Source organism: Galleria mellonella, unplaced genomic scaffold (genome assembly GCF_026898425.1).
Source record: "Galleria mellonella isolate WM207_F2 unplaced genomic scaffold, CSIRO_AGI_GalMel_v1 utg264, whole genome shotgun sequence".
NCBI classification, from domain to species: Eukaryota; Metazoa; Arthropoda; class Insecta; order Lepidoptera; family Pyralidae; genus Galleria; species Galleria mellonella.
Genome location: NW_026442060.1, coordinates 962,305 through 987,722, shown reverse-complemented (window position 1 = coordinate 987,722; position 25,418 = coordinate 962,305). Strand labels below are relative to the sequence as shown.

General features: G+C 32.0%; 1 protein-coding gene across 1 annotated transcript in view; it reads right to left on the bottom strand.

Annotated features, from left to right (window-relative positions):
• LOC113513536 (protein Wnt-1-like) overlaps positions 1–25,418 on the bottom strand; it is a 97,811-nt gene that overhangs the window by 55,551 nt on the left and 16,842 nt on the right. The gene's annotated exons all lie outside the window — the stretch shown is intronic.

The window sequence follows — 25,418 nt, the reverse complement described above, 5'->3', positions numbered from 1 at the left end:
GATCCACCTCCTCGCGGTTCTCCTTGGAAACTATCATGGTTAATTCCCGATGAATTCATCATGATGGGCTAACTGGCCTGATTTCATTCTCATCTATCACCCTTCACTGGTGCTCCGCAAGCGTATACCGTTAGCGCAGGCGGGGTTACCATACCATTTTCACCCATAAAAAAATTGGTAATTTTACAATTAGTTAAAGCCTAGTTCATTTTTTATTTTTATTTTAATATTACATCTGGAATCAACAACTGACGTCTAGAATAATTAAAAAATATTATATTTACACCATATAATTAACCAAATTACAAATTACCAAACAATATTGTGATTATTTTTGGGGGGTAGATAATTTGCTAAAAAATCCATGGAGATACTTATTTGAAACGTAGCATCACTGGAAATTCTAGCAATAATTAGTATAAAAGTGTGTGTAGTGTGTAGTATTGCGTAGTGTGTGTGTAGTGTTGCGTGAATGTGGTATACAAAATAACAGAACTACGAGCGAAACTAGTTTCATGCATCTTTATTGAAACTATATTTCTAATATAAATTACATAATCTTCAGATTATATGTAAACTAAAATATAATTATGATAGCTATATAATACGCGTATACTTTCACGATATCGTATTTATATGAGGAAATTAATTACATGTAATTATTTTTATTCAGAAATCACGCTGTGCATAAATCTCTTTTGGGTTTATAAAATCAATACATGCGTTACGAAATTATAAATTTGCAAGTAAACTGTCGATTATGTCATGAAACTAGTTTCATGACACTAATTTCACAATGTAAATGAGGCTTCACTCTCAAATTCAAATGTAATAAATAGGATAGAGTTATAATCCGCATACCTGTTTCAATGTGATTTATAATTATTTATATATATCATATATTAAAACTTGTATGGGCATTAAAGTTCACGCTCGTTTATCTAATAAATAGACAACATGAAACTAAGGTGTAAGTACATTGCACAAAAATATTCTCCGACTATCAATTAAATAATTAATTAATTAAGTGTCAATTAAGTACATGTAAATAGTGTAATAGTAATATAGCCAATTACAATTACAATATAATTATTTTGTAAAAAATTTCGAAAGTATATTAATTTTTGTTTTTTTTTTATAACACAGGGTCATGATCATCCGCAACACCAAAGGCATTTTGCAGGTGTACTTCCGGCCTTTTAAAAAGGAATATGCTCTGTTCTTATAAGTAATGATGTCGTATCAGTTCGAAAATATTGCTGCTGGAAGTTGATTCCAAAGGTTGATTATATTTCAATAAAACATATTTTAATGTAATAACTACCATTTAAACTTAGTGTAACTTGGTCGAGAAAGCTCGACTGGTTTAATCCTGAACCCTTAGTCATAAGCGGCTGTGACATGAGTGTGAGCCGGACTACGCGCCTCGCCTCCTGAGGGTGAGCTGTAGACGTTCGCGGTACCGTCACAAATAAAAAAGATAGTGTTCGAAGATTTTCAGGTATAAACGAAAAATATAGGACGCTATTGAAATGAATCGTCGTCTAAATATTAATAACCAAAGATCGATAAATATTGCAGTTCTTTTTTATATATACATACATATCCGTTATGCCTGTCTCTCATTGGGGTACAACAACGGAACGCCAAATGCTACGATTCAAACAGACCTTTTTTACGTTAACAGTAATTTAATTATTCGATTCTAAAAAACTGCATACTTAAGAAATTTATAAGAAATAATGCACATATAACCGGAAACGTGCGTGAATGTTGCAATCGCATTTCAACCGGCATCATTATGAACACCGCCTAATTGGTTGTATACACGTTGCGGGTCCATTAAGCCAGTAATTACTGGAGCAATCAGGGGCACACTGATCATGTTGCTTGTCAGAATTTCTATTAGTCCGTATTGCTATTAGTGTAAAAGATGCGAGATGTGGAATTAAAACCAACAGTGAGTTATGAATATCATATTCAAATTAGATGTGGTAATTTTATTTTATGTTATTTTCTAATAACATAGTTCTAGTTTTATTAATAATTCACGTTTTTTTTTATTTATCTTAGTCTTTGTTACTATAAAATTTATTACAGTAAAAAATTAAAACATTGTCATGTTTAAATTAGAGGCAGCAATCTTATGTTGTTGTCTAGTGAATTTTCAAATGTTATTTCCAGATTTTCTTTTTTTACAGTAAATAGGATTTTTTTTTTAATCAAATTTAGATATTATTAATATTGGACATATTACGATTGAAATGTATGAAATAAAAAAAAAACTATAACAGAAATAAAATAGCCACAAAATATATCACAGTCGATTTGTATATCTATATCATTAATATAGTATAACCGATAAAGTAAATTTTTGATCTAAAAATCCATTTAACTAATTGTTATAAGATTAAAATAAAAGCTGTTATACCACGTTCAACCCTAATACAAAACCACAAAATGTATCGTACCGAATAAGGAATACGATATATTTTTCTTTGACTTATTCAAAGTATTTTTTGGTCCAACATTTGTCGAATACATCAAATAGTCGACAAAAAGTTGATGTGTTTGTAAAAGTACCGGTCACACTGCACTTCTATGTCCAATTATAAAAGATCCTTCCCGTATTAAAAGTGTTTGCTTATGCGAGGTCTAATCTGACTAGACGTAAATATTAACCATTTTAAAAAGACCCTTACTGTAATATAAATTGATAGATAAGCTAGGGTATCCTTTAAATGGATAGCTTTGTATATACATGACACGGAGTGAGCGTAAACAGATAAACGCTTATTTGAGTGCATTTAAATCATACGACCGGCGTTTTGTGGTATCTTTCTAAGATATAGGATGGACAAATGGTACAACACTTTTACTTTCTCGAGTGAATCGATTTATTATATCTTCCAAGGATAGAATAATGGTTACTTTTGGAAAAGACAAAAAGAAAAGATTGTACTTCTAAAAAACCCATCATTATTTTTTTTATTATTTTTTTTTACTACTTAGAATGGCAAACAAGCTGACGGCCCACCTGATGGAAAGTGGTAACCGTCGCCTATAGACATCAGCAGTACCATGGACATAACATAGTATACTGTTTCGCCCATGATACCCCCATGCGTTGCCATTCCTGAGGACTCAGATGTTATTCCTCTTTACCCTGTAAATTTACGCCATATACCACCTTTCAAACCGAAACACAGCCATGCAAACACAACTGCTTCACGGTAGAAACACGAATGGGACAGAGATAACCAAGCAATCGACTTTTGTACAAAGTCTCCCTCTGGTCTTTAGTTGTGACAAAACCAGTTATGTACTGAAGCAATGTTGATAAAGTTTCTATGGGACCAATCTATAGGTAAGTATATCCATTCAGATAAAATAACATCCAAATCAATTTACAACTGATGAAGTTATGAAGTAACAAACTTAAAAAATGCAACCTCTCAATTCGGTCGTATTATCCTCCTTATTTTTGAAGTCAATTTCAAACTTCTAGTATAACATAAAATAGCAATTCTATGTATCGTTGGTTAATTCGCTTCACATATAAAATATCTTGTTATAATTATAACACTTATTTTAATTCACGAGTTAATTAATGGCTTTCGAAATCGCCATTAAATACACCCCATTTTCTTTTTTAAAAAAGACGAAGTATTAATCGACTGGTTTGTTTGACGTACAGATTCACTCATTAAATTAACAGCCTACTTATGAGACGTATGTGTGTGAGTGTAGTGTTGACTAATTATCGTTATGTATCGATTATTAATCGATAGTTCGACTCGAGCCTACCACCATTTATTTATTTATTTCGAATTAGGTCCACCAACAGTATACATACCATCATCATCATATCAGCCTTAACTGTCCACTGATAAATATAAGCCTCCTCTTGGGGAGTTTTGCCAGTAGTTGCCACGCTTGGTAGGTGGATAGGCAACCACAGCTAGGCTTTGGAGTTGTTTTAAGAGGGATGCTGCTGCCCATCTCTCGCCCCTAAGCGACACTCACGGGAAAGGAAAGGGTGGCCTATTCTATGACGGGACCACACGGAGACACAAGCCACTTATAATGTGACAATCAATACGTAACTAATAAAACGATATAATTAATTATATATAAGTAGCTTTCACCCGCGACTACGTCCGTATGACTGAGATATGTTCACTGGCCGGGATACGAAGTGGCCTATATCATTCCTCATACAAGTTTCAATGTGACTGATAAACCAATCAGTAAGTAACAATGAAACAAACTCACTTTCACATTTATAATATTAGTGGAGATTAATCTATTTACTAAAAAATATCGATTAATTTATCAATTACATAAATTCAATCGATAGTAATGGTTTGTATTAAATAGAAGTATTAATGTAATAAATACGGTTAATAATATTGCATCAATTGTTAAATTACAATAAATTAATTGGTGTGTAAATTTTATACGAACACTATTAATTCAATCGATCGTATCGATTTTATGAATAAACCAATCGATTAAATTATTCCACATGCACACTATCGATTTATTTGATTATCGATTATTAGCCGACACTAGTGAATGGTATTTGAGAGATGTGAACAAGACGTACGATCGGACACCGCTGATTTATGAGCGATCACGGCCGTAGTGCTATACTTTATAGCTTAACATTTGCGTCTTAATAGCTAATGTATGTATATTGTGTAGTTAATTTACTAGTTGTTATGTACCACTTTTATTGGCACAATTTTATATGTATTCCTTATTGCACTTGTAAATTATTTAAAAATTTACTCTGTAAAAAAAAAGCACCAACAATTTTTGAAGCTTACATAGTAACTTGATAGTTGACAACGTGTTTCACAGAAAAATTATATTTCATATTTATGCAACTTACAATGGCAAACAAGCTTAGGGTTCACCTGAAAGAAAGTAGTAGGTAACCGTCGTCTATAGACATGAGCAGTACCTACCATGAATATTACAGAGTATACTGTGTCGCCCGTGAGGTATCATGGGCGAAACAGTATACTCATGAGAGGTACTCATGCGTCGACATTCCTGGAACTAAGTGCCCCGCCAGCATATACCAATAGCGCAGGTGAGATTACCATTCCAACTTCACCCATTAAAAAAAAAACATTATAAGAGTTTCTACCAATAAACCCAGAATGGAAAAGAGCATAAATTACTAATTAAATTTTTTGTCGTTTTTCTACCCACATTTATTTGGGGATAATGTTCAGGTTCATTAACAGAATGAGAGGAAAAAATAAATAAATAAAGGATGATAATTAATTTTGTTTCACTCAGCATCTATTGGTATCTATAATTTTTTTTGATGGGTGAAAATGGTATGGTAACCCCAGCCGCGCTAACGGTATACGCTTGCGGAGCACCAGTAAAGGGTGGTAGATGAGAATGAAAACAGGTCAGTTAGCCTGATGAATCCATCATGATGAATTCATCAGGAATTAATCATGATAGTTTCCAAGGGGAACCGCGAGGAGGTCGACCTGGTTGGGTATATTGCTAGCTATGGGATTCTCGGTCTCCATTACTAACAATCCCTTTCCCCTCTGGTATCTATGGTTTGCCCACTCACTAGCGTATCAGCGTGGGAAATGTCAAATCACTTATTACAGCAATGATGCAAAACAGCTGACTCCGACGCGTGATAGTGTACATCTGTTGCATTGTAAAGGCAATTTAATAGCCCCTTTATTTTCACTTACAACTGTGTTGTAACTCGAGACGATGTTGTGACTATAATCGATTGATGAATTAACATAATACAACCTTGAATTTAAGCGATAGAAATACTCTTGGGATTCTATCTACAAGAATTAAAGGGAAATCTTACCGACTTGTTCACCGACTTAGTGCTAATTATTTTGTGATAAACACATAGGTATATGTAAGAATAGACCATGCCCTGCTCGCTCAAGAATGGAGGTCAGGATCAGCTATGGGCTAAAATGTAAAGTATTTTTAAGACGCGTTTTTGAGTGAAAAGCCTAATTTATTGGTATCTATTTAAAAGTATTATGTATTTAAGAGTAGTGAAATTTAACATTTTGTCCATTGACACGAATTCAAAATGAGAACAAAATTTGATTTTACACTAACACAAATGGGGCATGACACGTACTAAATAATGAAACACCTTACTTACATATCTTACTAATGTAATTGTAACTACGCGGTACCTCTAAATTATCCTCGACACCCTATAACTAGAACATTTAGCTTACCGCGCTGCAGAACAAACCTAGGACTGCATCAGCCTCTGGCCAGGATTAGTGCGTCATACAATGAAATTAATGCCAAATTACCTGAAATTGATATAGTGTACGATAATTCGAATTCCTACAGGAATAAATTGCTGAAGCACTTTGTACAACAATCTTATGAACATTAACTCTAATTGTCATAATATATATATATATATTTTTTTAATTGAATTTACTCATAATCTTATTTTCTGATTTTGCTCACAACTTAGATTACATGTTTATTTTTGATATTTACTTAAATTTCTTACACTGTATAATTACGTTAAAGTGAATGCTGTGAATACCTATAATAGGCATGTGCATTAATATTGTATTGTATTTAATGTTGTTATACCTATATGTTATAATGCAACATGCTGTTGGTGTTCCTTAAATAAATAAATAAATAAATACACGATATTTGTACATGGGAATAATTTAAGAAAACTTTATATGAATGGTCTCAGTAAAAACAAAAAAAGTCAAAACATTATTTTATAATTTTTTTTCTGTCTATCTGTCTGTTCGTTTTTTTTCAGTATCACGCAAAAACTACTGCTTCAAATGTAACTTAAAATCTTATAAATATTTTGTCTTAATACTTCATTTAAAATTAGATATCTACCTCCAAAATTCGCTAGTACGAATTTGCGGACAAAAGCTAGTTTGAACATAAATTTGGCATCAAGAAAGATTTAAACCAGAATAGAACATTTGTACTCGGTATTATCAATTAGGTAGTAATTACATAATTATTAATCACAGAAAAAAAATTATCAACGATATCGGAAATTGATCTCAAAATTTCTCGAAAAAAAAACAAATTCATCTTTTGTATAAATCCGAACGCATACCAACTTGAGATGAAAAGAGATGTGTAACGCTAAATATGGCAGGGTGATCTTGCATCCTGCTCGCACAGGGGCGTGGTTAATAAGCATTTAATCACACAGTTGATTATAATTATAGGTTGCGATACAAGGGATCTTTACCTGGGACATGATTAAAATTTACTTTATGGGCCCTGGAATTTTGCCCTCTCGAGATAATAGACCGTCTTGAGAGAATGTATGCGGTGAGAATTTATACACTTGCTAGTTTCGATAACGGTTACGTATATAATACTTAATACAGCAAAGAAACCTTGGGGTCTACCATGAAATGAAATTCCGAATTTTCAGACTCAACTTCATGTTTTTGTACATAACGAAATCGACCCAGTAAATAGAACTTAACGTGTCGTTCGTCATAAATCTTATCATAAAAGTCCGAAGGAATCATATTTTAGCATTTTTTATATTTTTAAATGGTATATATCATGTAATTTTAACATCAAATTTGTGATTCGTTCACACCCAAAATTTTGGAAAACTTTTCATGGTAGACCCTCTGGTTTGAATTACAAAAAATCCCTTCAGGAATCTTCAAACATTTGAAGACGGTTGTTGATTTAGTTAGAGTTTGAATGGCATGGATGCCGATAAAAGAGTGCCAGTGGTGCCCTTTCGCGACTACTATCCTTGACCTGTCACAATAATCCTGTTGCCAAATGTTATTAGCTGTCATTATGACAAGTTAGATAGATTTTCTAAATATTATTCAAAATTCTTGAGTTTTTAAAATGAATCTATGGCTTAGTCTAAGAACAAAGGGCTCACTATACGTTTTGGGAAACTGCAAGTGAAATGAGCAAATTATTCTTAAATAAATAAATAAATGACATCGCCGTGTAGGCACCAGCATAAAAACTCTTATTTACAGTTATTATAATATATTATAATAATAAGCAAAAATATTATAATATATTATATAAATAGGTGTTTTTACGTAAAAATAAATAAAAATATAAATAAACACCATCATGTATTTCTTTACAAAGAAGGAAGAGTTTCTACTCTTCCTTCAAAAATCGGTTAATAAATTAATCATATGTAAACAATTCTATGAGAAGCCATGTAAGTCTATAAAATATTTAAGACAGCAGTTCGGGAACGGTATGCGAGCGGCAAATATGCAGCCAAATGCCTAAAATGCCCGACCGAGGTTACCGCGAAACGTCTTGCTATTATGAACAAGGAATGCCCCTTAAAACTTACATTCACGTGCGCGGCTCACATGGTGGCTTTGTAAGTACTTTCACGGAAACTAGTACTTATGTAACAAGGCTCTATGAAATTCCATTAAAAATAAATGTAAAAATCTCGCAAATAAATTTAATGAAATTTTCCTAAATAAATGAATAGAATAAAACAATAAAAAATCTTCAATTATCTTTCTCGTCTCAAAGAAAAACACATTTTGATTTGAGAGAATATTTTCTATACAGATGTAAAATAGTATAACTTGTAGTTATCCATCATTGCAATTTATAAAAAAAAAACTTATTACATTAAGTAAGTTTATGGCACTATATTTATATTATATTATTTTCGTCACGTTGTTATCAAAATTTTAAATGAATGATGGAATGCCATCATTTATTACCAGCATTCATTGTATACAAATATTATTGTGTACAAAAAAATAAATCTATAAAATATAAAAAATATATTACAAATTATATTTATGTTATACTAGGTAATGACAACAGTTTATATCTAATTTTTATAGTAACTTGACATGTGATGACCAATAAATGCCTGTGAAAGCAAAATTTGGTTGACAATCCAAGAACAGGAATATTTTCGTGAAATGTGAATAGTACGATGAATAAATGAAGTTATTTCTCCCAAATCTCTATCCTCGAACCAGAAACTCTCCTAATAAATGTTTATAACAGGACAAAAAATCAGTGGCATGTAAGCCTTCGCTAATCGCGTGTAACAAAACAAACAGAATGATCCCCTTTCGAATTTCAAACCCTACACATTGTTATAGCGGTATAAATAAATACATATTAATATACTGCCAATATATTAATTTATATATATATATATATATATATATATATATATATATATATATATATATATATATATATATATATATATATATATATATATATTATATATATCTTTATTTTTTTATTTGAGCAACTGGGTGAGTTTCACTGTCTCCCAATACGCTCACCTAGGTAAAGCATCAATACAAGAACATATACTTTTTATAACTATAATTAAAAGAAATAATAGGTAGATACTTCGTTAAGAATCGAACGCAGCAATTTGTAAACCTAATTTGCCATATCAGTCATTAACTAATCACTACTGAGCATAGCCTCCTCCCCTGTAGGGGGGGGGGGGGGGGGGGGCATTAAACTTAAAACAACTACACTTCTAACTTCACTTGTAACTTTTAAATGACAAAAAATTATACACCAGATTTTGAGTTACACCTCCAGGATATAATTGTAAAATGCGCATCCAATTCAGTGCTGTAGTTTTTGCGTGACATCGAAATAAACAGACAGACGACATTCCTAAAATATATGGTTTTGCCTTCTATTGTCCTGATTAACACCCTTATGTACATTTTCCCTAAATTTCTACTCTAATCTAATCTAAAAAATGTACCTCTCACCAAAAGGAGACTTTGTACAAAAGTCGATTGCTTGGGTACCTCTGTCCCATTCGTGTTTCTACCGTGAAGTAGTTGTGTTTGCATGGCTGTGTTTTGGTTTGAAGGGTGCGATATGTCGTGAATTTACAAGGTACAGAGGAATAACATCTGAGTCCTCAGGATTGGCAACGCATGGGAGATATCATGGGCGAAAGAGTATACTCTGTTATGTCCATAGTATTGCTCATGTCTATAGGCGACGGTTACCCCTTTCCATCAGGTGAGCCGTCAGCTTGTTTGCCATTCTAAGTTGTATAAAAAAATTTACTTGGAAGTACAGATCAGTATCAAACATCATCTAGTTGCAATTTTTTTATATTAGTTTTTATGGAAAACTTATATTTTGATTACTGGTTGACCTCGATACTCATTAAATATTATTTAATCAAAGTTTAATAATAATAACATAATAAACAATTGAACCTCTATAATAAATGAGCTTTCAATTTGAACTTCGACATGAAAAGAAAAAGCACAAAACAGCACCCACCCGGCCGTGCTCGGTTAGCAGAATTTAATTACGGTTTAAATTTAACCAAGAGATTATCTCCTCGCCTCAACACCAAACAGACGGCCAAGTTCAATCTGTTATTATGTTATTAAATACTCAACTCTTTAATTAGTTATTGAAGGCGTTCCTGAGGAATATTAGCATTTCGCATATTTTAAAAAATATTGGTAAAAAACAACAATTTAAGATTGAGTGTTTGATGAACATCATATAAAAAAAAAAAAACAGTTTTACTATTACACAATATTATATTTCGTTAATAATGTATTCGATATTTAAAAAACTCTTTGTGTATACATAACTTATGCGTTTATACAATATATGCAGATCTATGACTGCCTATTTTTATTTATAAAATAACACATTAACATGGAAAGGTTTTGCTGGAAGAAATCTCTTATTAGAGATAAGCTCGCCTTTGTACATTATGTTTATAATGAATTGTAATTACCAGTATGTTTTGTGTACAATAAAGAATAAAGAATAAAAAACAAATTTAATTACACACTACGAATACACTAAATAAACAACTTCCTCATTATTTTCAAACGATTTTAAAAAAAGAATGTTCTTAATTAGGTTATTTTTTTTTTCTTATATTTGTTACCTCATAACTCCATTAGTTGTAAAACGCTTTGGAAAATTGATTTTTTTATCTGAAGTAATAAACTCACAGATTGATCACATAGAAATTTAATCAAAAGCAATATAATAGTAAACTATTATATTGATTTTATTTAAATATTTTGATTTGATTAAATAATATATTAAAGACCAAAATAAAAGGTTTTGTCACAATCGGTCAAAGTCGGTTTTTTTATGGGACACAATCTTTAAATATTCTTGCATACGTATCATAAAAATGAATACTTTTTATTATAATCAACATGCCTATAATATATATTTATATAATACTCTATTAATATAATAATATTATCAAGTTTTTACAAAAAAAATCATCACGCAATAAGCAAAGCTTTCTTATATAATATACTTGTATAAAACATCTTTACTTCTTATTTGATTTTTTCTTTGTAAGATAATTTTTAAAAATAAGTGATATTATGTATAATATAGGTAATATGAATAATACTCATGTATGTATGTTATTTTAAATTATTGATTTTAATTTTATATTGTTTATTCCGTTGCACCGTCAATTATATTTTCTGTTATTCCTGTCTACGGACGACTGGTAGATAACGCCATGTGGTGTTAAAACCGCCATTTACATTTTCTAGGTGTATTAAAATTTCATAAATAATTAAATACATTTTATATTTATTTTACATTTAGTGATAAATCTATTAAATAATAATGAACCTTATAACGTGAGACACGATCTTTGTTTAAAAGTATCACTTTTTACGAAGCACCGACAATACGCTCTTAGAATATATTATATTACTCAAGATCAAAATCATAAATAATTAACTTTATTTCAATGGATGTTATACTTAATTTATGAAACCAGTAAACTGATTTAACAAATATTTTTATTAAGTATTTAATTAGTTTTCTATTATTAGTTTTCTTTGCCAGTGATAATAGATTTTATTTTGTAACTTGAATTGTAAGAAAATAAATATGGTAACACCGCTGTAGTGAAATCTCTGTCGATACATAAATCGGTTCAAAATTAAAAATTCGTTTAAAATTTCAAGTACATATTGACATTCTAATAAAATACAATACTTTAATTTTCTTGTCATATAAAAAATATAGAAGAATGTACAAAATATAAAGGTGCATTCACAATGTCACTCGAGCCGCCGCGATTCCGTCGGCCCCGTCCCGAAATGTCGAACGGTACAATATGTACATTTGCACGCGGAGCGACTGCTAGCGGGCGATAACGCGCCGCTCTCGGTGCAAGTGCGCCATTCAATAAAATAAGGATGGCGACCGACAATATTTGTATAGGACTACCAGTATATTGATATTCCCATTTTAATAATCAACAACAAACGGTGTTAGAATTTAGTTTAAGTAATGAACATACAGGCCGTAAACATATTAATTATTAAATAAACGGAAAAAAAATATATGAAATATTAAGTGTATTTCTATTAACAGTAATTATTTTTATGTATCCTTCCTATTTAGTAACAAAAAAAAAACGCTTTATTATAATCGCAACACGCAATTATACTGAAAAAATAGAAGATATGGAAATCTTTTTAAAATAATAAAAATAGTTAAAAAATTGTCGATTTGCAAAATGATTTATTATTCATGCTTTTTAAATAAATAAAAATGTGATCTATATTTTCATAATGTTTTAGAGGTACAAATACTTTATACATACATTCATATGAGTCACGCCTGTCTTCTATTAGGGTAGGCAGAAACAACTGCTACAAAAATAACAAATATTTTATTAACAGCAAATTTAAGATATAACATGTAATTACTGAAGCAGCACATATATAAATATCCACATACTTTTTGTATAAATTCATGAAAGAAACCATGGGACAGTCTTTCAGAGTAATATAAATACATTACAAACATCGCACTTAGAGTCTCATCTTTAATATTTTATTTTTAATACAAAAATTAAAAATTAAGGTTTTTGACAACCCTAACTACAATACTTAAGAAAACTGCAAACGTCTGCATGCGCCTTAATAACATCGTGTATAAGATACGAATTTATATACCATTATAGCAAATTGAAAGTTTCTCTGTTAGAAAATACTTGTAAAAAAGTACTGTTCTCGCTACTCACCAGACAGACATAACAAAGCAGAGTACTAGTTCAATTGGAATCATTTACAGGGTACAGAGAAATAACACAGGTCAGAAAACAGAGTCATCAGGAATGGCAATGCATAGGGAGTATCATGGACGAAACAGTGTATACTCTATATACTAGACTACTGAACTAATTTTGATAAAAATGTGTATGGACCAATCTGTAAACAATTACAGGTTTCATATCCTATCAAATATAAATATTCCAAATCAACTAATAACTTAATGTTATGAGATAGCAAATATAAAATAATATAAAGATGTTATATCTCAGTACTGCGTGATAGATGTGAGCATCTATCACGCAGTACTGAGATATAACATCATAGGTATACGAGTGATAACGCATGAAGAACATGGGTGTCGTAGAAAAATAATCCTTTAAAAGTCCTTTACAATAAGCCTACAAGATGCTCCACAAAACTACTAACTTCAATTGTAACAAAATTAATATGAATAGACACGGCATGATATCACTGAATCGTCATAATCTATTCAAACTTTGATAAAAATATAACATACTATTTACACAAAAAAACATACTTGCCTTTTTAAAATCGGCTTAAATACATTTTATTTCAATTAAATTTCATCTTCTTTTAACAGTTTTGTGTTTACCAATAACCATTTTTATTTTCAATACTACAAACGGAAATCGAACGAGTGAGCCATCGCTTTAACGTCGTACTTGTCAAATAAACAGTATCCAGTTAACAAACATTCGTATTTTATTCCTCAGTAACATGTTCCCAAGAAATCCTAAATAATTCCCAACGTAATCAATGCAGAATTATCTAGTCAATACAGTAATTAACGCAACTTGTGTACGTAAAGTCACAAAATAATGAACATAACAATTTAATGAATATCCATTAAAAATGAAAACGTACAGGTCGTTATGTCTCTTTCGTATGTAATCAGATAAGGGAGATGCCACACCACCCGTGCGGTTCGTCGGTGGTTTTACGACGTTTTCTATTGGCCTATGAAAAAGTTATAAAGTTTTGAACTTACTTTTTATTATTATACATTTTATACTGGCAATAACATGCTTTAACTGCATCGTTTTAATTTAATAAGAGATAAAGATCGGCGAAGCTTTACAAAATATTAAAATGTTGTTGTATCCTTGTACAACAGTTTTGCGTTGCTTTAATTTCCTGAATTTTTTATTTTTTAATTTGTTAACAAAATAAAAATTATTTACATGTTCAGATTTCTTATCTTTATATTACTAAAAACCTACTTTAAATTATGTATTTTTTTTTATTTGCATTATGATAGTAAAAAATTATTATACAAAACAGGTACAAGTTTCTCTTTAAATTTAAATAAATGAATTGCAAAAATACTCAGCAGATGCTCTTATAAAATTACTTGAAAATTCACTACAAAGTTGTCTGGTGATTATTTATATAAATATTATCTACTTTGTATACTTGGACAATAAAATTAAATGCAAATACCTTGCATTCTTTGTATTTAGCATACTAATGTCTCTTTACCGGACCGACAAAGTCGACCCAACGCGACGATATCGCATTCGATGTAAATGCTCCTTTACAAAACCAGTTAGGAATATAGCCCGATTTTGAACATATCGACTGGCCACTTAAGGCAAAATGGACATATTTGCTCAGTATAACGGTATTAATGTCCAACTCATGCGCACAAATAACAGTGGGAGTGATCGAAGTAAAAGTGCGTATGATCTTAAAGATTGCATATATACATATTTATAGTTTTGACTTCAGTGCACAGGATAGACTTCTCAAACAGGTGTGATAGGAACTTGAGTGTGATTATGGACATGTCTATCTTGTATCCTCGAATATTTCAAGTAAAAAAATATTCAATGTAGCCAAAAGCTGAGAGAAAAAAATTCTCTTCGATTCTTTACATTCACTGATTCTACCTATTTCTGTACTCTATCCTGTCGTATCAGTATCGTATCAGCTCCTACGTATTTCACATTCCACCCTGAAAACCATCATAAATAATCTTGAATTCACCATTTAAAAGAGAAAAAAATTGCTAATATCTAAGTGTAAAAGCCCCATCAGATAAACCTCCATTAACGCAGTTCTCTTTGGAAACCACTTTAGTCAATTCCTAGTGAATTCTTCACGATGGGCCTACTGACATGCTTTCATCCTCACTTTTCATTCCTCCCTGTACTCTGCCAGCGTAAATCGACAGTGCAGGCGGGGTTAATATTTCATTTTCACTTATTAAAAGTGTAAGTATATTTATTATTCATATATATTTATTCGTTTATATATGTAATTTCAGTATTTATGTATATCAATAATTACTAGTACCGCATTCGAGTATTCTGACACTTCCCTTTGATTGACTGGGAGAGAATGCTTTTAGCATTAAGTCCGCCATGTAAACATATTTGTACTAATGAATAAATAAATAAAGAAAAGACTTCACCATTCACGAATACCATCTCATTGTATACCATTATCATAAGCAAAAGCACCTTAAAAACCTCTATAATTAAAAATTATATCTTTATATAATGATATAGGAATGCCCAAAAATAAGGATAGAGAATGAATTTTTTATCCTGAATAAGTTTATAGACTTAATGCTTTTTTATATTAACTAAGTCAATACTAGAATAGACGTACCTATTTCTTTGATACTTGACATTTTAAATGGCAAACAAGCTAACTGCTCATCTAATTGAAAATAGTAACAATCGCTTATAGACATAGCATCGTGGATATAATGAAATATACTGTTTTTTTTTGTTGAGTGAAAATGGTATGGTAACCCCGCCTGCGCTAACGGGATACACTGGCGGAGCACCAGTGAAGGGTGATAGATGAGAATGAAAACAGGCCAGTTAGCCCATCATGATGAATTCATAAGGAATTAACCATGATAGTTTCCAGGGAGAACCGCGAAGAGGTCGACCTGGCTGGGTATATTGCTAGCAATGGGATTCTCAGTCTCCATTACTAACAATCCCTTTCCCCCCAAAATATGTTGTTATTCCATAATACCCCTCGTATATTCCTGAAGACAACAGTCTTATCCCTCTTTATCCTATAATTTCAATATCATATTCAATATGCCTTCAAACTGAAATAGTATGCAAACAAAGCTGTGCTAGCTTGCTTCACGGAAGAAACACGAGTAAGACAGAGATACCTAGACCTACTTAAGCAAACAACCTTTGTACAAGACCTCTCTATTAAAATAACTCTTATTTTACTATCAAACCTGACAACATATTAATATTAACTGAACCAGAAAATATCAATCAAAAGTATACATAAATTACCCGTTATTATACAGTTATATTTTAATCGACTCGATACATCCTTATCGATGATTTAAGATCTTTATTATTTTCATAATACATAGTTGAAGTCCAGTGCCTATAATGTTTATTAATTTTCTACTAGTTACGGTGTCGCTTGCATTGAAGGTAATTGAGTGGTTGGCTTAATTGCAGAGTTAAATTTATATTATTAAAGTAGATCAGTTATCACAGAAAACGTGTATAAAATATTATATTTGAAGTGATTTTAATAATTGCGAAATCCGAATCAAAATATAACTAGATTGTCGTAGAACTCCGTATCACAGTATAACGCCATCTATTAAAAATAATACGAAGTGACGATTCCTATGTAAAATTACCTATATTCAATTTTTAAATTATTCAGCTGCACTATAAGGTTATTCGAACTTTTTTATACCACCTCTGTATTATAACAAACAAAACAAAAAAGAAATATTAAAATAGATCAAGCCTATCAATAGTTTTCAATTTTTAGTGAAAGTAACAAACAGTAATTTATTTATATATATAATACATAGATGATATTAACTATTTTACATTTAAGAGCGCACTAGAAAATTTATAAGAAAAGCGTCCAATGCATGTAGATCGCTAACTTACAACTTGCACTGATGAAAGGTACAGGGATTTTTAAAAATTTTTTAGTAAAAATTAGCAACCAATATAATTTTCTTAATACTCATTAAACCAACAGTAATATTGTTATCCATCTCTAAAATAATAGCCATATCCCAAAGTGAGTATACTACTATTATAAGTTAAAACGTGAAAGTTTGTGAGAACAAATGAATATTTTCTCGCAAAAAAAAAATACAGAACAAATTTGAATAAATTTTAGTACACAAATACGTTATATTCTAACTTAATACATGAGATACTTTATACACTGATTCATGTAGGTGAAACCGCAGAAGGTAGCTAGTATTCATTAACTATGTGGATAGGATTCAATTCAAAACAAAATATAAAAAAACGAATACTGATAAAATAATTACAGAAGTAAATAAAAATTTAAATGAATTACTAAAAAAATTAAAAAGGACAAATTGACTTGTATGTTGAATTCTGTATAGCCGTTTGACTTTTTTTTCCTAACCCTGTATAGGTGGGAACAAAATTAAGTATTAAAATTCACAACAGCATCGCTTTAATAGTGGTCTGACGATAAATTATGGGGGCCGATGCTATCGGCTAATAACTTCTTTGGTAGCCCATGTCTTGACGATAACGGAAAATGATGTAGAAATTCGATGGAAGTGATGATCACTGGTTGATGTTTTAAGAAACATTTTAATGCATTTTTATATGTATATTTTAATTATAACTTTAAAAACGTAAATGTTTAATAAGTTAAATTACGTAATAGAAAGAAATAATAGTGATCCAATTACATTAAAATTTTCGAAATTATACAATATTATTTTTTAATTTATTAACAAATAACTACGTACCTTTATAAATAGATCATTTTCCATAATTTATAAATAGATTGCTACAACATTAAATATTACTTATCTTGGTGGGTTTTTTATGTGAAAACTCGTCTCACGCCGGATTTTTTTATGAAATAGGCATATGTCTTTGCCCTTGAATAGTTACATATCTTGTATCATTCATTTTAAAACTCGCCTCAAGCATATACATCAGTTCAGGAGATTTGCATCTCCCTCAGGTAGCACACTGATCTGATCAACTGATCAAAACTTGTCACATTTATAATAAGTATTAATTTACCATAACAAAATATCTCAAGCCACATCCATAACTTTTCTAATCCACAAAATAACCAATAATCAAAACACATAAATTTAGTAAAATTATTGTCAACAAAAAAAAAGATATCATCCCAAAACTGTTGACAAGCCCTGACATCATTTAAAATTAATGACGGTCGTACATTATTCGGCTACCAGAGTCAGAGGTGGTCTACCCTTTTACGCGTTTTCATCACAAAATAATATAAAAAGCCATATAATGCCCTCGTGATTCGTGATGTCCTTTAAACATTTCAACGTGTGAAATATATAGGTAATTTTAAATGTGGAATTCTGAATATTTTAATAAATTCGAACCACTTGGACTTGGCCTAATGTGTTTTCTTTTTTTTATAATTAAGTAGCTTTTTTTGTGTAAGTATATTGTGCGATATCTACGCTAAGTGTGAATTTTAGTATAACTATATACAATTTTGGTTTTTTTTTTTCTTTTTGTATTTGATTCACCCATATTTTTACGTGTATATGTGCTCTATCTTCTTCATCTAATTAAACCAATTGTGACAGTTTTTCTAATCACAATGATTTTTACGAAATCAAAATATTTTTCTAAACAATAGCTTAGATTAAATATATTTACCAAAAAAAATCGAAGCGTTTATTATGGAGACACTCTATCTTTTTTTTTTATGTAACTTAAAATGACAAACAAGCTGACAGCTCACCTGATGGAAAGTGATACCCGTCGCCTATAGACATGAGCGGTACCATAGATATAACAGAGTATACTATTTCGCCCATGATGCCCCCCATGCGTTGCCATTCTTGAGGACTCAGGTGTTATTCCTTTATACCCTGTAAATTCACTGCCATATCCCACCCTTTAAACCGAAACACAGCCATGCAAACACAACTGCTTCACGGTAGAAACACGAATGGGACAGAGGTGCCTAAGTAAACGACTTCTATACAAAGGCTCTCACTGGTGTTATCTGAGTATTATTAATCAAAGAAATGGTAACGAAAGGCAACAAATAAAGTTACTCGAGTATTTTTAAACTGAAATCGCGCGGTAAACCAATATATACACATAAATCAAAAACGGCCGTCTGCATATCCCTTTGGTAGAGCGTATCAAGCCGCAACCACAAAGTTTATGTGTAACCGCAACACAGACAGACTATAGCACATTTTCTAACAATTTAGTCCCATCCGATTTGAAGTTTCATCGAATACAAAGTCTTACCGCGACTTTATCTGAATTATCATCATATCAGCCGTTATCAGTCCACTGCTGAACATAGATCTTCCCCTATTAAGGGATTTTGCTAGTAGTTGCCACGTTTGGCAGACGGATTGGCAATCGCAGTAGTAGTAGCAGGTTTTGGTGATGTTTTAAAAGAGACACTGTTGCCCATTTCCTGGCCAACTAACTTTAGACGCCTCTTCTGTTTCTCGTGAATAGTTGCCCATGTTATCACACTATAATATCCATGGTGCTATTCATGTTTATCAATAGGTAATATATTCCAACAAGTGGGACAATCAACTTCTTTACTACTCTGAGTTGTATAAAAAATAAGTGGATATTCATTGCCAACTCACTTGCATACTTTCGTTCTGACAACAATGCATGCTTTTATCCTAGTACCGGTCGCCATCGACAGAGAATTAATCCTCACAAGCTAGAACCTAAATGGTCGCGTATAGTGCGCTTTCAGAGAAGTTTTCTTCCACAAACGTGCAGGCTGGGGGGAAGAGATTGTTAGTAATGGAGAGTTTAGTCCCCATTGCTATCAATATACTTATCAGGTCGACCTCTACGCGGTTCCCCCTGAAAACTATCGTGACTAATTTGTCGTTGGATTCATCACGAATGGCTAACTGACCTGCCTTTGCATCCTCACCTATCACCTTTCACTGGTATCACGCCAGTGTATACCATCAGCGCAGGCAAAGTTACCATATCAATTTCATCCAGTAAAAAAAAGTGCAAGCTGTAGAATGAGCTGTGTATGGGGTTCATCAAGAATAGTTTATAAGGTTTCTTCAGGGTCACTTTGAACGTGACGCCTGGTCAATGTTACTAAGGGCCAGAAGCCACAGTGACCGTTTACTATCAAACTATCAGACATGCTGTATGCTTGTTTGTCACCATTGTGGTATAAAAAAAATGCATACGATATTATTTCAATTGGTTTCATTGAATGAAATTTAACACAAAAACATACATTATCGAATACTTAATCATTTCCCCGTATGGACGTATCTTTTCCTGCTTACGAGTATACCTAAATTTCTAAGAAACACCGTGAGAATGGGAACTTAAGTGGGCTACTTTACTTGAATACTGACTTTTTCATGAGGTTTTTTCTTTTGTTTAAACTCTATCACTTGTAATTTAAAATTCCTTGTAATTTTTTTTTTATGGCACTCTTTACCCTTACGAATAGTGAAGCCAAAAGGAATAAGCCTGAGGACCTACCATGAAATGTTTTCCGAAATTTTTAAGCCGAACGAAACACAAATTTAATGTTAAAATTACATAATACTTACCGTTTAAAAATATTAAAAATATTAAAATATTATTCCTTGGGACTTTTATGGTAGGATTTATGACGAACGAAATGTTAAGCTCCATTTACTGGCCCCATTTAGGTGTGAACAAAAACATGAAATTGAGTCCGAAACTTCGGAATTTCATTTCATGGTAGGCCCTCTGGTCTTAAAATTTATTCTACTTTGATATATCAGAGTTCTTCAAATGTTGAAATTACATAATCATAAATGGATTTATGTTTCTTTGTTTCTTAATAAAATCTGGATGGAGCCCGGGATATTCAAATTTTGATAGATGTTCATTAAATTGTCTGTAAATATTAAACGCTGCAAGGCAAAATGTTGACAGGAAAAAACCAATGGTCCTGTAATTGTACTTCTTTAGCGGAACAGAAGTCGCATGTAGGAGAAGAAACCATTTTTATTCTATGCAAATGTTCTTTAAATTTACCATGACCGATTCCGAGAGCGAAAAAAATTGTATAAAATCTTCTATTTCTGAATTTTCCTTACACAAACCAGGGAGGTCTGATTTCTTGTTGATTTCTAAAAATTTTTTTTTATACCACGAAGGTAGCAAACAAGCATACAGCCCGTCTAATGGAAAACAGTTACTGTAGTCTATGGACCAAAGCAACACTAGGGGTGTCACGTGCGTGTTGCCGACCCTGAGGCAAAAATGCTGCATAGATAACGAATTTTCCTTTCATTACCTATCTTATTTTTTAATGTCCACGATACAATTTCCATGTCTTATTGACTGTTTCAAATGGTTTATAAAGTGTATATATACAGTGGTAAATTTTATAAATTCGTTACATTTTTCATTACATTACATACGTTACATAGTGCTACAAGTCTTTACCTTTTATCTAGGAATCTATCTTGTTGCCATAAAAAATTGTTAAAAATAAATAAATACAGTAAGCACTTACCATCAGGGAATCCATATTTTTATTTATCACCTCAGTGAAATCAATACATTAGAATAAAGATAAAAACATGTCCTGCCTTTTTTCCAATTATTCTCGGTGCTTAATTTTTACCCTCTACAAAGTATAAAACAACTGTGTGGTCACAGCGTAGAAAGGGCCACCCCTTCCTTTCCCGTGGGTGTCGTAAGACTAAGAGAACTTAATGGTCGAGCAACGGGCAGCAGCGTCCCTCTTAAAATATCACCAAAGTGTAACTGCAGTTGTCAACCCGCCAACCAAGCATGGCAACTACTGGCAAAACTCCCTAAGAAGGAGGCCTATGTTGATGATAAAGACGAAACAGAAATATAATATTAAAAGAAAAAAAAACGGATTTTCACAAAAGAGACGAGAGAAAAAAATCGTACTTAGAGAATATACCTATTTCCCGAATGACTCTAGAATATAATTGTCAAGCCATCATTATCCGTAAGCGCAGCCATTTTGAATGAAAAAAAAATGTTTTCCGCGATTTGCAGAGGAGAACTTTCTTCTGCCTTTTCTCGGATATTGTTTGCTTTACTTACTAATATAATAATATTGTAACGAGACGATGTCAGTACGTGGGAGATATTTAAGCCAAAAATAATATAAAGGGTCTTAAGAAGACGAATAGATACAAAAACAATTAACATTAATTAATAACTCATGATGAATGATTAAGTGGATGCAAGTGGTTAAGGACCATTCCTTATAGCAGTATATGTCCAGCGGTGGACGAATAATGGCTGAAATGATGATAATGATGATAATAAATAAAAGAAATCATTGGTGAATGAAAATTTTATGGAATAAGTCCGTCATTATCCTCATTCTAATCTTAAAAACTGTATCCTATAATTTAAAACTTTACTGTACAATATAGGATCACAAACAAACGGTATTTTTTAGAAATTTTGTTTGTCTCTCTGTATGTATGTTTGTTCTGATATCATGCATCAATTTGATTTCAATTTCCACACTTGTATTCCTGAATGTCTTACTTAAAAACTGATATACGTTTTATTATGATACGCCATTTAATACACCATTTAAAAGGCAATTTTATTAGCATTTCTACTTTTAAAATCAACAAGTAGGAAGAAGCAGGCAAAAGCTAGTCTACTATAAATATTTTAAACTTAAAGTATTTTAATACTTAGAATTTTACATATTTTAGTCGACTGTAAAAGTGTATTGTTTTCAAAAAATTGTATATGAATGTAACGTACTCATTATAAGTATGTATGACTCTGTGGCTCTTATCAACCTTTGTCAATAATCTTATTACCAATATTAATAATATTTATAATATTGGTAACTGTATATAATTTTTTTTATACCACTGAGGTGGCAAACAAGCATACGGCCCACCTGATGGTAAGCGGTTACCGTAGCCTATGAACGCCTGCAATACCAGAGGTATTACGCGCGCGTTGCCGACCCTGAAGAAACCTCTTTACCCCCCTTTTGAAGAACCCCATGCTGTAGTCTCTCGGGAAAACCTCGGCAGGGAGCTCATTCCATAACCTGAGTGTTCGTGGGAGAAAGCATCTCTGAAACCGCGTTGTACGCGACCATTTAGGCTGTAAGGTATGAGGGTGAACTCCCTGTCGATGGCGAGCCGTACGATGATAGAACGTGGCCGCAGGCATCATATTGAATAATTCCTCTGAGCACAATCCGTTGTATAAGCGGTAGAACACGCAGAGTGAGGCAAAATCTCTCCTAAGACTTAAGGGTTCGATACCGCTTGCAAGCATGGGATCATCGACAATTCTCATAGCTCGTCGTTGCACTGAGTCGAAGGGTTCAAGCTGGTATCTAGGTGCTCCCGCCCATAAGTGACAGCAATACTCCATATGGGGCCGGATTTGCGATTTGTAAAGCATTAATCGCTGATCCGGCGTGAAGTAATGCTTCGCTCTATTGAGCACACCGAGTTTTTTGGATGCCAGCTTCACCTTATCTTCGAGGTGGCCACGGAACTGTACGTCACTAGAGATGTCGACACCAAGGATCCCAATGCTTTTAGAGATGTTAAGAGACGTGCCTTGGAACTGTGGGGCCACAGCAAATGGGGTTTTTTTAGCGGTGAACGCGCAAGCTTGTGTCTTAGAGGGGTTAAATTGGACCAAGTTTTGTCGTCCCCAATCAGACACTCCAGTTAGTGTTCTCTCGATTTCAGACACAAGCAGTTTACGATTGTTCTCCACGATGGAACGGGAGACATTGGTACGACCCGTATAAAGGGCATCCGCGGTGCTGTCATCCGCATAACAATGAATGCTACCGAAGGTTAACATATCATTAATATGCAGTAGAAACAGCGTTGGGGACAGCACAGAGCCCTGCGGGACGCCAGCGTTAATTTTTTTTATATATAAACTTCCTTAAATACTAATACTAATTATAAGTAATCCCCCAACTCACCACACCGAGGCAGCGTACCCAGGATACTGGCAGCATTACCTCTTTGGATTGCCAAACTTATCTTTTGGGCAAAGTAGCTACCAGCTCTTGGGTCACCAGTAACCTCGATGAGGCGCGCTGCGATCGTCCGATAAAAATTCTTTGCATCTGGGCCCCACGGGCTCATAGTCGCTACAGCAAATGGCAGTAAACAATAATAATATATATTAATTTAATTTCCAAATACATCTAAACGTTATATTCATTCTCTTTTTTAATTGTCTACGGAAGACAAAAAATACACCCACTAGTTTCATTAACAATATGATACAGGTAATCTACAATTTTCTTTTCTTAATTTTACTATAAAATTTAAAATTTTCAATTACATCTAATATTTCAGTTAATAATAAATTTTAAATCTTCTAGCATCGAAAATACAAATCATTTTCAATGCACTTTTAACCTTGATTAGGTTTTTTTTTTTAAAGTCAAGACTCCTCGAACAAAGAACAAATTGTTAACTCTACGAAACTGATTAACGTTTGTTTAAACAAAGAATTTGGTTAATTAAAAAAAGTGTTAACAAAGTGTTAGTTTATTTAACAAACACGTGTTATATTGTTATGAAAACGTCTAACAATACAATATCGATGACCGTCCGTTGAAAGTTAGTAAACTTTTCAACTAAACAGAATTCAGAAACTAATGTTTAACGATTGGTCACATTTCTTTCAATAAAAATAATTTGTTTTAATTATAGCTTTTTTTAACAGTAGTAAAGGCGAAGGAACTAAAACATACAGCTTTTGCAAGGATATTGTTTTTTTTTGCGGGTTTAGATACTCACCGAGCCCTAACACATTATTCTTATTGTTCATTTACATCTAATTTATTATAGGTAGATAATTGATACAATAATTAGAAATTGACTGCACTATATTATTATTACTAACATTTAATTATTATAACAAATCTTATAATTTAATATTGAAATAATACAAAAATTAACACGTGAAAATTGTAATATTTTCAACTAACTTCCATTCTTTAATGAAAACCTTAAACTGTTGCGAACAAACGATTTTACATATTTTACTATCACTCCAGCCATTCTCAAGTCATACGCTTATCAACTAACAATATTTAATTCTTTTTGTATTTATACATATTAAATAATAATAATAAAACGTAATATGTGAATTACTAAAATATGGCCTTTAAGAATTTCGTTCACATTTGTCTTTTTTTTTATGCAACTTGGAATAGCAAACAATATGAGTAAAAATGTATAATATCTAAATGTTATATTGCCTTTTTCATAGTTCCTATTTTTGACTTACTAGTCCTTTGACT